The following is a 15402-nucleotide window of genomic DNA, read 5'->3' on the forward strand; positions in this document are numbered from 1 at the left end:
ACCTGCGTGGGATGCTTCTGTGGCAGGGGAGGACCCATGGAGGGGGGTGGGAAGAAGGTGGAAAAGGTGTTCATGTATGTACCGTTTTTTTTGTAATTTGTAAAATCAATAAAAATTATGTTAAAAAAATAAAAATAAAAAAATAAATAAAAGAATGTTTAAAATGGGGGAATTGTCTTATACACAGATAGTGCTGAGGGGGAGCGTGCGATTGGTTGTAGCTGCGAGCTAGAGCTTGTCAGTGGCGATTGGGTGAGTGAGTGGTGTCTGTGGCAATGGCTGCTGTGGACATTTCGGCATCCCCCCCAAAAAATAGTTCAAAAACTCTGGTCAATCCCGCCAAAAGCTTAACAAATCTTGGCACTCTCCCCACATTTTCTTAATTTCGAATCCCCAAAAGTAGGGGGGTGTCTTATACACGGGGGCGTGTTATACACGGAAAAATACGGTACTTCTTTTTGTCTGTCTTCAGCTTTGTTGGATGGTTCTGGTGCTATGAGAGAGGCATTAAAACTTCTCTTTATTCACTCTCCCCAGGTGGTGCATAATTGTTTACATTTATGTGATGTCCGCTGCATTCTCACCTTTTTTGGTGTGTGTGTGTGTGTGTGTGGTAAGTTCTAAAGCTCCTAATATAGTAAGTAACCTTTCTTTATAGGGTAATTGCCCCCATTAGCATTTTGGCTGTCCTTTTCTGCACGTGATCTCCGACTCCCATCTAAAGTGATATTAAGTGCAGGCAGTTGGCTATAAATTCTTGGCATGGGGGAGAGGGAGTTCCTAAGCATATATGACATGCTGATTTTACAGAATGCTCAGCACTATCTGCTTATAATAGAAAGCCACTACAAGAAGCTATTATTCTGGGATCTTGTACCTGCTCAGCTCAACATATATTTTTTAAAAAGAGATTCTCATATTCTTGGGGGAGAGCTAAAGCCCAGCGGTAGAGCAAAGGGCTTGCATGTAGACGATTCCAAATTCAATCCGCAGCATCTCCAGGTAGGGCTGGAAATGTTCTTTGCCTGTAACCTTGGGGAGCCACTGCCAATGAGCTTAGATAAGTGGTCAGACTCAGAATCGAGCTGCTTCCTAACATGTATTTTCTTCATATTTGATAAACAACACAGCAAAACATCTAAAACGGCTGGTACAAATGCATCAATTACCATTCAGATAATTAATGGTTAGGTAGAAAAAAATTGTAACCTGGTGATTTGAATTTGGTAGATATGGTGCCAGGTGAGAACCTATAGGGAGAGAGTTTCAAAGCTGGGGTGCCACAATGGAAAAGGCCCTATCTTCAGTCACTACGTGCATGGTTTCTTGTGGTGGGAGACAGCTGGAGCAGGGCTTCCAATCATAGCCTCGAGTGATGTGCTACAAGCATGTAAGTGTGAAAGCAAGAACAGAAATGGATACCTCAGAAATACGTTGCAGGGAAATAGATCTGAATTGCAAATAGCAGCTATAACTGGGGCAAAACATAGCAATCGGTAGATCATGAAGAATTACGCTTTATAATATTCTTGCATATACTTTAAAAGTGAAGAAAAGCAGCTTTCCATACAGTAAATTCTCTTTAAACTAGGAATGTTATAGCTATGAGCAGCTAAAGTAGATTTACTTGCATCACGTAAGTACTCTTAAACTAATCCTCAGCCCAAACCTAAGCCTTTGCATGGATAGCTAATGTAGGTTTTCCATAGATCAACAGAGTAAGTGGTTCAACAAGTACTGTAGGCTTGTACAATGCAGTCTGAAATACAGGCATAATGAAGTATTGAGAGCACACCAGATAAATCAGACAAAAATAATGTGTTTCTTGAAACTATGCTTTACATACTATTTTCATGTTGTTTTGGAAACTGTGAATTTAATAGATTTGCCATAAAATGTGCCATGGGTCAAATTTCTCCTTCATCCTTACTTGGAACAAAACAGATGGGACCCTGTAACAAAATGTTGCTGCATGGAGTGCTTCCATCCAGGGCTAAGTCACTCCATTCCTTTCCACCACCTCAACAGTTTGATAGAACATATAGTCTTAGTTTAGATTCTGGATACCATGTGAAGGCATGTTGGCATTGGGTCAGTGTTTTCCATCGAGATGCTCTGAACAGGCTTGTGAAAACCTGAGCTTTCAGTATACACAGTTTGCTTTGTGAAAGAGGAACAATTGTGAGAATGTCAATGAAACTACTTTTTATAAAACCATGAGTGCCTGCTCCCGCTCCCCTTTAAAAAGAAAGGAAAAAGAAACTAGAACTTTAACTGCGGCACAGCTTTTATGCCAAGAGTGTTTTAGGAGAGAATGCAGTAATCTTGAAAGTATAATACAAAATGGAGCTCTATATCATTTTCACACTAGGTTAGTATGGAATCCAGAGGAAAATTCCAGTCATGTGGTTGAAAAAGAGCTGTAGGGTACTCATAAAGTAAAACTCTTATTGTCAAGCTCTCCTCCTGCAATGAATCGGGATGGTTGTTTTTTTGCGCAAAATAATGAGAAATGTTAGTATTCCTAAAAGCAAGACTAGTTGGTGCAATTGGAAAAGCTCTGTGAGGAAATTCTTGCACAATAGAAGATCAACTTGTATGTCAGGATCAAACCAGTATTTATCAGTAACTTAATTACATAAGCAGTACACATTCTTTTGCTTGTCTTAATGTACATCTAAATTACTACGAGGGTTTAACTTTGCCCTGACTTTGCTGCTATTGTTCTTGAACAGGTTGTATTGCTTTGAACTTCTTTCTTTCCAAATATGGATTTCACCTTTTATCCCTTTTTTCTCCTTTTGTTTGAAGCAAAAAAGAAAAAGCAGACAAAACACAATTAGTGCTCTAAAAAAAGTCAATATAGATCCCCAATTATGGCAAAGTGGAGCGCTGTGTGTGTGTGTGTGTGTGTGTGTTTAAACAGCTTTTGTTGTCCTTAAAACATAATTGTGGGTAGAGATTGAAGAGCTGAATTATGTGGGTAGGGAATTGAGGAAATTGATACCTTGGGAAATCTTCAGAAGTAAATTGGACTCGAAAGAGGAAAGCAGGCAATGAAGACATTGGCAGGTCCTCTAGCTGGATTGTGGATCCACTCCAACCTCACATGGTCACTGAAGACCATCAGATGCTGGCTGAGTTTGTTTTGTAAGGATTTTAATGGATTCTTTGCATTTTCTGGAAGTTGTATGAGCTACTTTGAGGACACCGGTCCTAAGCGACCTACATTGGCTCCCAGTACGTTTCTGAGCACAATTCAAAGTGTTGGTGCTGACCTTTAAAGCCCTAAATGGCCTCAGTCCTATGTACCTGAAGGAGCGTCTCCACCCCCATCGTTCAGCCTGGACACTGAGAGCCAGCACTGAGGGCCTTCTGGCGGTTCCCTCACTGCGAGAAGCTGCAGGGAACCAGGCAGATGGCCTTCTCGGTAGTGGCACCCGCCCTGTGGAACGCCCTTCCACCGGAGGTCAAGGAGATAAACAACTACCTGACATTTAGAAAACACCTAAAGGCAGCCCTGTTTAGGGAAGTTTTTAATCTGTGATATTTTAATGTATTTTGGTATTTGTTGGAAGCCGCCCAGAGTGGCGGGAGAAACCCAGCCAGATGGGCGGGGTATTAATAATAATAATAAATAATAATAATTACTAGATAGATATATATAGCACTTAAGTGGAATCTACACACATATAAAAACCGTTCTGAAAAAGCTTTTTTTAAAAAGCATTGTTATAAATACATTGAATTTTCCATAAGGCTCACCATAGCCATCTAGTTTCACATTGTATATTGCACTTAAAACACACTTAAAGCGTTTTACAGTGGTACCCCTGGTTAAGAACTTAATTTGTTCCAGAAGTCCATTCTTAACCTGAAACTGTTCTTAACCTGAAGCACCACTTTAGCTAATAGGGTCTCCTGCTGCCGCCATGCTGCCACCACACGATTTCTGTTCTCATCCTGAAGCAAAGTTCTTAACCCAAGGTACTATTTCTGGGTTAGCGGTGTCTGTAACCTGAAGCGTTTGTAACCCAAGGTACCACTGTATTTGCAGCTGTATAGCCGCTCCTTTTGTGTGTATTTTCTGAAACATCTCGTGAACACGTAGCCCTTAACCTCTGATACTGATCAACTTATCTAAAGGCCAAGACCAAGGACAATTTCATTTTTCTTTGTGAATGAAGGAATTCAAGGTGGCGCACTAGTCTACCGGTATCATGCTATATTAGTCACAGTTTAATTGGTCATCCTATGAACATCTGTTCTTCTTTCTTTTTCACCTTTGTGATTGAGGTGCAGGGCCGTCTTAAGGGTATCCAGCGCCGTGGTGCAAAAATCCCTCTGGCACCCCCCCACGTTTCCCCCCCAGTGTCCTCGGAGAAGGAGAGCCTCTCAGCTCGTGGAGCACAGGGTAGAGGCGGACACACGGAGCCGCGTCTCTCTGGCTGGGGCTCCTGCGGATGCTCCCTCTACCTCCCCCCTTTCTTTTTATTTTTAATGGAAGTGATATTCAGATTGGGGGCTGGCATCCAAGCGCAGAGTCCTGGCCAGACCCCCCGCGCTCACTTGCGAGGCTCCGGGGCGCCGCCTCGTCCTCCGCTGCCTGACAACAGCGGCTCAGTAGGGCAGCGGCTGAGGCAATTCCTGCAGCCAAGGGAGAGGAGGTGGCGGAGCCATAGGGCTTAGTGGCTGGTGCGCCCCACAGGAGCCCCAGCCAGAGAGACGTGGCTTCGTGCACCCGCCTCTGCCCTGTGCGCCACGGGCTGAGAAGCTGTGCCGCGTCTCTCTCATCCGAGGACTCCACTCCATGCCTCCTTCTCCTTTCCCCAGTGCTGGGTTCCACTCAGTTGAGCTTCGCCACCAGCGCATGCACCGCGGGACCAGCAAGAGCCGCTTGGGCGCTGTGCATACGCTGGTGGCGAAGCTCGACTGAGCGGAGCCCAGCGCAGGGGAAAGGAGAAGGAGGTGCGGCGTGGAGTCCTCGGAGAATGAGAGAGACGTGGCGCAGCCTCTCAGCTCATGGAGTGCAGTCCTGGCCAGACTGCCGGAACCCCATGCTCACTTGGCACCCTCCAGCGCCATGGTTCACACCATGCCACTAGCCTCTATGGCTAAGACGGGCCTGTTGAGGTGCCTCTGCAGTGCCCCTTGTTTGTTGAGTAGACATTGCAAAGGTTTGAAGAAAATTGTGTTTCTTCATGGGGCTGTAGGGCCTGCTTTTATTATCTTGCCATGTTTTGTATACATGGCCAAATATAAAAAAACGAAATAAAAAATAGTGCTGGGTATGCATGATCAGAAGTAAGCTTAAATATAACACACAGTAATAGTAAATCTTTTCCATACCTGTGCAGGCGAAATGCCATGTGCAACACAACTTTTATTGTTTTAAAGCAATCCAATATATTTTTACTCCAACAAGCTTTCTTGACACAGAATGGTTAGTTCTTAGCAGTTTTATATTGCTGTACATATAAGATCTCAGTCTTGTAAAGTAAACTAGTGTTATCCCTTTGTTAGAGATTAAAGTGAGGATAAAGTCCTAGTGAGGCCAAAGACCTGTTCAAACAATGAGAACCAAGTAGGTTGGGATCATAACAGCATGCCCTAGGCCCCAACCTCTACTCATAGATTGTCTCTTCACATTCAGCCTGGGTGAATAGGTTCTCTCTCCCCTCAGCAGAGAGGGCCCTATGAAATATATTGAGCCAGCTTAGGTTCTGTATACAAGATGTGCATGCAAGGTGTGACTTATGCATAAAGATTAGAGGGCAGAATAACTATTGCTCATGATCTTCTCCCCTTCCATGTGTTCAGCATTCTCAGTTGCAGGCTGGCTCAAAACATTTTGCTGCCTGAGCCCATTTAACAAATGGTACCTCCATTGGTGCACAGTACCAAAGGCAAGGGAAGTTATTTTGGTACGTGAAGTATACTCGGAGTCGAGAGTGAATTTCATGGTCTTTATTCAGCTTGTAGTAGCAACAGGAGAAGAAGAGAAGGAATGGCTCTTTCCCCAAAATGTCTGCTTATATACATCATTTACACAATGGGCCTTGTGTGATTGGCTACTTCAGAGCTGCACCTGTAGGCCAATCAGGTTGCGGATTCACTTCTGCCAGCAGCCTGATTGGCTGCTCCTGCAGGCCAATCAGGTTGCTGATTCACTACCACCTGGGGCTGGATTGGGTGGCTCCTGCGGACCAATCAGACTGCTGCATTCTGGATCCTACTGTTCTTGGATTCAGCTCAGTACATAACAGTACCTGAAGCAGGCAACCCCACAAGCGTATGTCCTGCTCCTTGGCACAGGTGATAGGGATGGGGGAACGCTCTTGCCATCCATTAAAGGAATCTGGGGACTCAATGGTTTGGTCAACCCTGTGAGGGGTTGTGCCCGTGCCTGAGTCCAGGGGGACATCTGGGTGGTGGACATAGCATGTGCCTGGTTTTCTGCCTATCTGGGTGTGCACACTTGGCTGACCTATGCCAGAACCGTGGGCCAGTGCTACCTGCATGGCAGGGAGCTAGTTGAACCAGAGCCTATGCAACCACTCACTTTCTGTAATCAATAACGTTGTGGCCTAAATTCTGCCAAAAAACAAACCAAAATTATGAGTCTTCTGTGAATTTATTTAAGGGGGAGGTTTAAAGGTCTGAACAGGGCCGGCCCTAAGGCAAGGATGGGTGGTGCAATGCGCCAGGACTCTGGGCTGCCAGGGGGCGCCATGCTGCGGCGCCCACGGCAGCCACACTGCGCCCGCCAGACAGCCCGGCCACCCTCCCGCTCGTCCTGCTCCTTGCCTCCCTCCTGCCCGCCCGCCACGGGTTCGAGTCCTGGCCTCAGCCTGGCGGGTCAGGTCGGGGGCATGAGGAGGACAAGAGGCCGGGTGTTGCGTGGCACCGCCCCCCCCCAGCAGAGGCCTCCATGCAGGAGGAGGTGGCGCCGACGGCCCGGAGGACAGCTAGGCAGCCCGGCCCACCCTCAGCGCCCGCCCCGCCCATGCCATGTCCCTCCTCTGCGTCCGCGGGGAGTTGGGGGCAGGGGCGGCGGAGGGACCTTTGCGCCACGGCGCTCGATGTGGTTAAGACGGGCCTGGGTCCGAACATGCAAATCAGCTGCCTGAGAGGGTTGCCTCATTTTGCCTACTTGTTGGGGGGCTGTCTTGTCTGAAAAGGGCTTAAAAATAGTAGCTTGCTTAAGTAGGTTTACCGTAATAACTGAGGAGATATTGGAACTTGAGATACCCTTGTTCATGATACATGCTCTTAACCACCTTGCTCTGCTTCCATCCTTTTTCTTTAATTTGCTTTTAAAAAACCAAAAAACCAACCTTTTTATTAGGTTTTCTTATTTTCAACAATACAGCAAACTAAGCATGTCAAAAATAAATGGATTAAAAACATCTTAATATTTCTATATGGGGGGGACGATAAGTGTTTTGGATGCTTGGAGCTGAGTGAGTTAAAATCTTTTTTCTAAAAATGGAGAGGTCAAACTGTTGGTATCTGTATCTGAATTGTGTTTGGCCCTCTGGGATTTTCTCCTGTAAATGTGCCCTTGGGCGCATTTGTTACTGCAGTTTGGCTGGTCAGACTGTGCTAAATGATTGCTGTCTGCGTGGAACTTACTTTGGGATTTATCTGAAGGAAAATGCTGTTCAATTATAGTACTCCATTATTAATAGACCATATGGGCATCAGGCTTGGGAGAGAGGAGCTTAACGGGAACACAATCTTTCAGATCCTTCCTCCCTGACCTAATGCATAATCCATTCTCCTTCCCATCCTGAGCACAGAGGAAGAAATCCAAATGTGTCAAGTTTCAAAACATTAGTTTGGGGGGGGGGAAGAGTATATATACAGTATGCTTTCATTTAAGATTGATTTAGGGGAATGCTTCAAATATTCCCTATATGTATTTCTTAAATATTGATCTCACTGGTATGTGAAATGCTTCTATAAAAGGGAAAAAAATATGGACTGAGAGAATAAGGACTGTGTGTCTTCAAGAGTAAAAGATCATATCTGGGTCTTGCTTGTTTCCTCTTGCTAAGATTTCACTTCTAATCTTGCTTCTCAGTAAATAGTGACCCTGACATAGCAGTACTTTCCTACTAGATCAGGACAGCTCCAGAGCTCAGTCTGAACAACAGCTGTTCACTTTCCACTCTTAAATTCAGTCCTCCATGTTTCCACTCAGTTTGTATTTTTGAAAGAAAAGAAAAAGGCCTCATGAAAATTCACCAACATTTTAGTGTCGAATTTCTCCCAATTTTTAATTATTTCGCAAACATATATACCACTTGATTGCAAAGAAAAAAATGGTTTTTCACAAATTGGTTTTTCATTCATATATATATATACATATACATATACATATACATATATATATATATATATATATATATATATATATATATATAGCATGCAGGTTTGCCTAATATACACACTTGTGCAGAGCAATTTCCCTTAATGCACATTTTGCATGTTATTTCCTTGAATATATGCATTTTAATGCATGCTTTGCTGCAGCAATGTTTGTAAACATTACTGAGCTGGATAAAATTTGGAGGAGTTCAAATTTTGGAGGATTGGTTGTGTTTCAGTTCATGCATTTAAGCCCGGAAAGAGCAAACTGAACTGAATTCCTCCTCTAGCTCTAGTTCTGACTAAGGTCATAGCCCTCTTCAGACATTCAGTAAACTGTGTAGCCTAACATGTGAAGTGTGTGTGAATGTGTGCAGGAACGAGCCTGCTAGCTCGCTTTTTCCTAGCCACATCTCGGTCATCCTTCACAAGTTTGAGGCTGATAGTCTGAAGTGGGGAAGTCTACTTCTACTTGTGTAGGTTTCCTACATGATTCACAACCTTCCCTCCTTTCTCACATGTTAGGATACCCAGTTTCAGGGCTGCCAGCTTGAATAAAAGATTGGGGGGGAGGGCAGATAAGCCCCACCCTGCGTAATTGATCACATGACATGACACACTATTTGAATGACAATGCCCATCAACATGGGGGGCGGCCCCCTCAATTTTTTTATTGGGGGGCCCAAATGGACCTCAGCCCCTAGGAGTTGGGTTCCTATACTCTGTTTGCTGAATGTCTAAGGAGGTATTATGTGAGAAGCACAATCCTAAATTCTACTCAAAACCCTGGACAGGATTTGTTTCATTCGTATCTAATCTTTCGACTGGGTTCCTGCAATCTTTGGGAGCATTCAGTTTTGCAGCCCAGTTCTGAAATTTAGCGTTCATTAGTGTATGAGCAAAATTGATACAGTTATTATTATTATTTATTTCATTTATGAATCGCTTCCTATAAAGCATCTCGAACCAATTTCACAATACAATTAAAGAACACAGTTAGATCACATAAAATTATATGGGTGCCTTGAAGTTAATAGGATAATTATTCTTAAAGCCATTGTGGGAGCAAAGAACCCAATTAATTTTAAAAACAGAGCCAGATAAATGAACACAGGCTGACAAAAATCTACTTTTGGTGTTTTAGGAGCTTACTGGAGTTGCAAAAGTTCTCTCTCGACTACAAATGTATTCTTTGAATCATCAAAATGGACAGGACTGGAAATCCATTATCAGGCAGGGCAGAATTGTACTAGAGGGATAAGACATATCTACGTATTATATAGCTTAGGTTGTCCACACCATACATTTAAAGCACTGCAGCACCCCCCGCAAGAATCCTGGTAACTATAGTTTGTGGCAGCCTTCACTGACCTATGGTAGTACTTTCAAGATGTGTTTGACTAAAATGCCCATGAGCCTCAGGCCAGATTTGTGCTACCTGGGGCTGATGGGAGTTGTAGTCCAAAACATGGTGGAGCACCAGTTGGCAAAGACCACTTTAAGGCAAGCCATGGCGATAAAATGGTTAAGAGTGCTCTAAATGTGTGTTGTGGTTGCGACTTTATTCACTTAAGTAAACTTTACATTGATGCACATAGACGACATGAGAGGAAAAATTCTGCCTGAAACAAAATGTGACTAAGGTCAGATTTGCTTATGGCATTTTAACTTTCCCGTACAATTCAATCATTTTAGCAATTGGTAATGATGGTGTAAACCAGGGGGTCTGCAAATTTTTTCAGCAGGAGGCCGGTCCACTGTCCCTCAGACCTTTGGGGGGGGGGCTGGACTATATTTTGAAAAAAATATATGAACAAATTTCTGTGCCCCACAAATAACCCAGAGATGCATTTTAAATAAAAGCACACATTCTACTCATGTAAAAACATGCTGATTCCCTGACCGCCCGCGGGCCGGATTTAGAAGGCGATTGGGCAGGATCCAACCCCTGGGCCTTAGTTTGCCTACCCATGGTATAAACAAACCCAGTTTCTTTGCTGAAACCACCACTATGGCTTGCCCTGTGGCCGTCTCTGGTGGGGGCAGGTGCTGTTAGCTGTGCTCTCTGCTTTTGCCTCCTCTTCAATCTGATTGTTTCAGACAAATTCTGGCATTCCTCAGACTGGGACTCAAGGCGGCTTACACAAATTAAAACAGCACAGATAAAATACAGAAGGCTAAAAACATATAAAATATAATAGCTAAAAATCAAATCAAATTGTAATTATAATAGAATTAAAACAATATAAAAACCAAATCTATTAAATGGTAAAAAAAACAACACAGCAGGGCACTATTTCCTTGCAAATTTAATCAGGAAAAAACCCACAAGATTCCCTTCATCTGAATGCACCCTTGGAACTTGTAATTGCTCTTGTAATGGATTTATGGTGGTTCTTTCTCGACCCTTCTAGAGCAGGGGTGGCCAACTCCCAAGAGACTGTGATCTACTCACAGAGTTAAAAACTGGAAGTGATTTACCCCCTTTTGGGGGTTCAGGTCAAAGCTGTTGAGTTTTTTAAGGAAGGGAAGCCCTGTTTTGGGGGGTTTAGGTCAAACTTGTTGAGCTTCAGGTCATAGTTGTTCAGCTTTTTTTAGAGAGGAGTAACATTTTGGGTGAGCTTTTTTTGGGGTGCCAGTGATCTAGCAGTGATCTACCACAGACATCCAGTGATCTACCGGTAGATCATGATCTACCTGTTGGACGTGCCTGTTCTAGAGCATGGAGTCCAGGTTCTGCTCCTTCCTAGCCACTGAGTTTCTACTGTTAGACTGCCATAATAAAAGTTTACTTCTTTACTTACAAAAAATCCGCACGGAATCTAAGTAGGACCTGCCACCCCTCTTTCTCCAGTACATTTCTCACTGTGTCTTTTATGCCTCCTTTCCTATTTCTTTAAGACTTGTCTCTTCTTTGCCCTGTGGCAATATGCAGTTTTGTTCCCCTTTCCCAGTATTTTTCCATTTCAGTTTGCTGCAGCAGTCTTCTTTCTTACTTCCTGCTTCAGTCAAACAGAAGATGAGATGAAATGGTTCCAGAGCTCAATGCCTTAAACCTGCAGGAAATGGAATTCCATGATTGAATGAACCTCAATTTAATTTTTTTAACTCCTCACTTTACGCAGAAAGCAAGCACTTGGGGAATTTGAAAGGGCATGCGGGTGTGTATGCAGAAGACAATTTTTGAGAGCAAAACTTTCTGAAAGAATCAGGAGTGTGCTCAGATCATGCATGAGGACCATCATGGACTGCAGTCATGTCTACTTGTTTACCCTTCCATCTTTAAAACGAGTTGGAAAAGAGTTGGAGTTTTCACTTCAGAATGCCCTTGTACCGCTTTCGCTTAGTAATTGATACTTCAGAAATAATGTATCTAGATAAGTATGGCTATTATATGCGCACAGCATAAGTTGGATCTCCTGAGGTGTTAGCAGGCACAGGAGCTAATTGTTTGGTAAGCTTAATCACGGCACAACAGCTTATTTTAGGTCTTGTCTAGTGGTAACAAAGTGTGACCTTTTTGTTTCTTTTCAGCTGCCTAAAAAGTCACCATGAACCTTTCATTAAGTATTGTGTATCTGAAGAAATGTGCATGTACACAAAAGCTCATACTTAGCTGGTCTCTAAGGTACTACTGGAATATTTTGATTCGATTAAGTATTGAGTTAGTTGTGTGTTGAATGCTCTGATTTTGCAACCCTAAATCAAATCCTGCTATTGGAATACAGTATTAAAATTAGGCAGACTTCATAAATACACACAATGTGTTTGGAAAGACTGTTTCAGACCTACTCCTTTTTCTTTGTCAGTGGCAGCAGATAAAAAAAACCTTTAACTTTGTGTCCTCTTCCTAGGGAGCAAGTCCCTCTTTTCACAGTGTGATATAATTCTGATTATTAACTAAGCATCTAGGCAGTAGCGGGCTGCAAGAATCACAGGGGATAAGGGAATGGCTAGCAATGAATGTGGGGAGATGGAGCATTAGGGTTGCATTGTATTCTAAATTGCTTTGGGATTTACACTCTGTGAAGCTGAGGCAGGCAAAGACCTCCTACAGCCTAGCTGGGGCTCCCTAGCTCTGGGAGGAGGTGTATGATTCCTCAGCTGGAGTAGACTCAGAACAGGTGGGGGTCAAGCCCAGATGCTGCAATCTGCATGCAAAGTATAAAAGGACAGCAGAGGCAGAGCTGAGGTGCAGGCCTGGTGCGTCCATTTAGGCAGACTAGGCCATTGCCTAGGGCGCGAAAATGGAGGGGGCGCTGCTGAGCCTGCCCCACAAAACCCCCGTGCCACCGCCACCCTCCCAAGGCGCGCGCTCCTCCCGCCTATGGAGGGGACGCCGAGAGCTCCCCAGCGGCAGCGGCCGCAGCGAGCAAGCGGCGGCGGTAGTGGTGGCAAGCGCCCGAAGCCTTCAACTATGGGCGTCGTCGCCCGCCGAGGAGCCCCCAGCGTCCCCTCCACAGGCGGGAGGAGCGCGAGCCAAAAGGAGAGCTCAGCGCCCTCCCGCCCATGGAAGCCTTCAGCTATGGGTGCCGCTGCTGCCGCCGCTGCTCACTTGCTGCAGCCACCGCCGCTGAGGAGCTCAAAGCGTCCCCTCCACAGGCGGGAGGGCGCCGAGCTCCCCTACCCTTGGCCCGCGCTCCTCCCGCCAATGGTGGAGACGCAGGGGCATCAGCTGCGTGTGTGTTCGTCATGACGCATGCGCCCGGGGGCGCCAGAAGGTGTTTTGCTTACGGCGCAAAAAGCCCTAGCACCGTGCCTGCTGAGGTGCTGTGTCTGCCCAACTGCCCAACCTTGGGTTGGATGCTTCTGACAGCATTATCTCTGATGAATGTTTGCTCTTCTGTCCCTGATGCTGATATAGCAGATTAAAGTTTGAGGCCATTAGTTCTTCTTGTCCTTAATGATGTAGAGATACACATTGTCAGTCCAAGGAAAATATACCAGTTTTTCTGGAAGTCTGTGACAGTGCTTGATGATAGTGTCCACATGCAGAAGTGCTTGGGGCAGAAAAGGAGAGTGATCACTATTCCCCCCCCCCCTCTCTCCAGTACATTCAGGTATTGCATTTCTTTGTAAACAAGAAAGAAGTCAAGAATGGTGTCTGCAGCCTTGCTAATGCTGAACATTTTTCGTATTCTCAAAAGTGCTCTAAGAAAGCTGCATGCATTTATAATAAGAATATATATATATTTCTCCCACTTCTGTAAAATATGTGGCGGAATGAAAACCAGTTTGCATGGAGAAAGCAACAAAATTATGATTTATTTGCTGCATTTATTAAATTTCACATGTTTTGAATTATTGCCCCTTTGACCTATATAAGTGCTTCATCATTCTGGAGGAAATTCAGGGGAGCCGAATAAATAGCTTCACTGTCAAATGCTTTTAGAAAATGTTGGTGCTTGACTGTTTTATCATCATTGTATTGTTTAATTTCTGTTTTATTGTGTTTTAAATGGCATTTGTAAAATGCCCTAGGACCCTATTTGGATGAATAGCCGTCAAAAAAGTTGAAATAAAAAGTATTTCTGACATAAAAAACAAAAATTGTTTATTTCAATCATTCTCATATTCTGTCTCATGGGAACACTTTCTATGTTTACCTACTTTGAGCAATGATAATTTACCTTAAAGGGGTCACTGAATTGTCTGTGTGTTACATTACAAGAAGATTAATTGATTAAAAGCAATTTTGAACATTATTTCACGCAAAAGGCTTAGGATCCATTCACAGATCATTAAATGAGATATAGAAAGGAGACAAGAATCTTCCCAAAGTAAGTGTACATACTAGGTAGGATCTTGGTCTTCAGAAGGCCCTAGACTCTGAGCACTTCTTCATATACTGTAACTGTGAATAGTTTTCCTCATGCCTACAATGTAAAAATAAAACCTACATTAATTAAAACTGTGCATTCAATTTCCAAATGGTTATCTTCTGCCTCCTCTTATGTTGGCAATATGCACACCATGCAAACCAATGCCCTTATTGTTACATAATTTTTATAATCATCATGAAAACTGAGACCAGAATCTAATTATTATTATTTTATTTCAGGTCATAGAAAACAGGTGCTTAATGGATTACACTAGCGAATGGAATGATCAGGTAGGATGACTCAATCAGATGCCTAAAATCTACTGGGTTCTGTTCTCAGCCTTTGTCATAAGACACTGGGGTGGGGGAAGCAAATAACATGAAAGCAGAAAAGGAAGTGTGCATGCGCACGAAAGCTCATACCAATGACAAACTTAGTTGGTCTCTAAGGTGCTACTGGAAGGATTTTTTAAATTTTGTTTCGGATAAAAGGAAACACACCTGAGTTAGTTGTGCTTTCAAGGTCCTAAGGTTGCATAAGATTCAAATACGACCGTGTACCGTGGTGGAGAGTTGGGTATGTTGTTGTCTCAGGACCTGGAACAACTTGTGTTACAAGTCTCTGCTGGAATGAGGTGAGAGTGGAACAAATGGTCTTGCCTTTGGTTGTTCTAAACAAGGATGAAAAAGAAGAAATGCAGCTCAATTATACTTCATTCCCTGCCACCCCCGCTGGGTTAGAGCACCCAGTGCCACTTTAAGGCAATTGGATCAAGGCAATTGGATCATAAAGTCAGAGAAAAGCCTCAGATGATGATCACAGATTGGCTCATCTGAGGAGAGGTGGTCCTTGAGGCATTGCAATCTTATCATGGGTAGGCTTCCTCTCGGCAGATGTCTGTGCTAATGTTTAGAGCTTTGTAGTCTGTAGCTGTTGAATACACAGTTAGACTAACCTCCATGTGGCCTTGTAATTCTGGCAGTAAAATAAAAATAAAGTTGTCTAGGTTTCTAATAGTGTAAAGGACTGGAGCCTTGTTCACCCATTTGGAGAATTACATATGGTGGTTAATGACTCAGTGAGCCTGCAAGTCCAGTGGATTGGTGAGAAATCATGATGCTAATATTATCTGTTCTGGGCAAGATGCACACAAGGGACTCATCTATCTGGAAGGGTCCCGGTTCCCCTTTCATTTCAGTGGAACGAG

The 15402-nt window shown here is 43.8% G+C and overlaps 1 protein-coding gene across 1 annotated transcript in view; it reads left to right on the forward strand.

The window, feature by feature from the left end:
- GRIK1 (glutamate ionotropic receptor kainate type subunit 1) overlaps positions 1-15402 on the forward strand; it is a 260499-nt gene that overhangs the window by 17145 nt on the left and 227952 nt on the right. The window contains exon 2 of the mRNA XM_088667964.1: positions 14435-14485. The gene's annotated coding sequence lies outside the window, so the exon portion shown is untranslated. The remainder of the gene's footprint in view (positions 1-14434; positions 14486-15402) is intronic.

The sequence above is a fragment of the Zootoca vivipara genome, chromosome 4 (genome assembly GCF_965207765.1).
Source record: "Zootoca vivipara chromosome 4, rZooViv2.hap1.1, whole genome shotgun sequence".
In the NCBI taxonomy this organism is placed as follows: Eukaryota; Metazoa; Chordata; class Lepidosauria; order Squamata; family Lacertidae; genus Zootoca; species Zootoca vivipara.